The sequence below is a fragment of the Mus caroli genome, chromosome 16 (assembly GCF_900094665.2).
Source record: "Mus caroli chromosome 16, CAROLI_EIJ_v1.1, whole genome shotgun sequence".
Lineage (NCBI taxonomy): Eukaryota > Metazoa > Chordata > Mammalia > Rodentia > Muridae > Mus > Mus caroli.
In genome coordinates, this window is record NC_034585.1 from 26028886 (window position 1) to 26030523 (window position 1638).

At 42.2% G+C, this 1638-nt stretch overlaps 1 pseudogene; it reads right to left on the minus strand.

The window, feature by feature from the left end:
- Window positions 1-511: 511 nt before the first annotated feature.
- On the minus strand, window positions 512-949 carry LOC110311831 (annotated as a pseudogene).
- Window positions 950-1638: the final 689 nt, after the last annotated feature.

The following is a 1638-nucleotide window of genomic DNA, read 5'->3' on the forward strand; positions in this document are numbered from 1 at the left end:
TTATTTTATGGGCAGTCATTTATTTTATGTGTAAGTCATGACATCTACTGTTTAGTGCCTTCTACAGAAGTCCCTCCATTTGTCAACATGCAAACAAGCCACTTTCTGGAAAATAAGTTAGAAGTCTGTTTGTAAGAGGAATAAGAAGGAGGGAGTTCATCTTCTTGTCTACACCCTCACCTTCATCACATAAGCTTGTGCCAGTCACCAGGGAGTGGTAGTGCACACCTTTAATCCCAGCACTCAGGAGGCAGAGGCAGGCAGATCTTGTGAGTCTACACAATAAAACCCCGTCTCAACATCAAAAAACAAAGTGTTCATGATCTTCAAAGCTTTGAAACCAAAATTCTCTTTTCCTTACAGCTATACTGTCCTCTAACACATTTCCAACAATAAACAACTCATTGCATATGCTGGAAACTGTGGAGACAGGCTCTCTCTCTCTCTCTCTTCCTCCCCTTTTTTTTTTTCACTTAAGCAGTCTTAAATGAAAGCCGTGCATGAGATGTCTCTACTCCTGCATCTTTTCGATCGTTTCTTCCTTGTATTTGCCCTTCTCCTTTCCTACTTGTCGGGACTTGGCTTTCCTCTCCAGGATCTTCTTGCGGTCCTTGTCCAGCTTTAGCCTGGTGATAACAACCTTGCTGGGGTGGATGCCCACGTGGACGGTTGTGCCATTTGCCTTCTCTCGCTGGACGCGTTCAATGTAGATGACGTAGTTCTTCCTGTACACTTGGACAACCTTGCCAATCTGCTGGTCTTTGTAGTGTCCGCGAACAACCTGAACTTCATCATCCTTCCGAACGGGCATAGACGGAACGTTATACTTCTGTCTCAGCTCTTTGGAAAGAGGGGAAGACATGATCTTCCTCCGAATGTGAGAGGGTGCATTGAAATGCCATTTGCGGTTCTTGCTTCGGTCAGAAGTCACAAAGGGATTGAACATCATTTTGGCGGCTGCGATCCACCGATGGCCGCAAAAGGAAAGAGAATTACACACGACTTCCGGTTCTCCACCTCTCTTTTGATAATTCCTGTGTACACTTTGCCCAGTGTCTCCTCACTCAGATTCCAAAGCCCACCAACTAAGACTATGCACATTCCGCTGACAGGCAGGATCACCAAGCTTCCCTCCAATCCCTTGCCTGAGTCAAAACCTCCTAATTTAGCACACCGCTGGCACTATAGTTCTCTGCTCAAATAATGTTTAGGCAACAGTCGCATTCCTTCTGCTCTGGGTGAGTATTAGTGATTGCAAAAGTATAGCAGGTCCTTGTACCTAGTTCCCAAAAGAGCTCTCTGTCTCCAGATGATTTGTGCTATTGTTAAATTTTAAACATGCCCTACCACATTTACCTAAGTATCTTAAATACCATTCTTGTTTTTCATATATATATATATATATATATATATATATATATATATATGAATATTAAAAAAGGATGTTTGTTTTTTGTTAGTCTCACAACCAAATAAAACAGCCAATGTACTCTGTTGACAGTGGACCCAGTTAATATGTCTTTATATTGTTTTTAGTTTTGAAAATACATATGGATGCCCTTGAGTTGTAGTATGTTAGAGGGCTAAAAAAGTTTTGCCATCCAGTTTAATACCTGTGCCTTTCAGGAGGGAAACCTG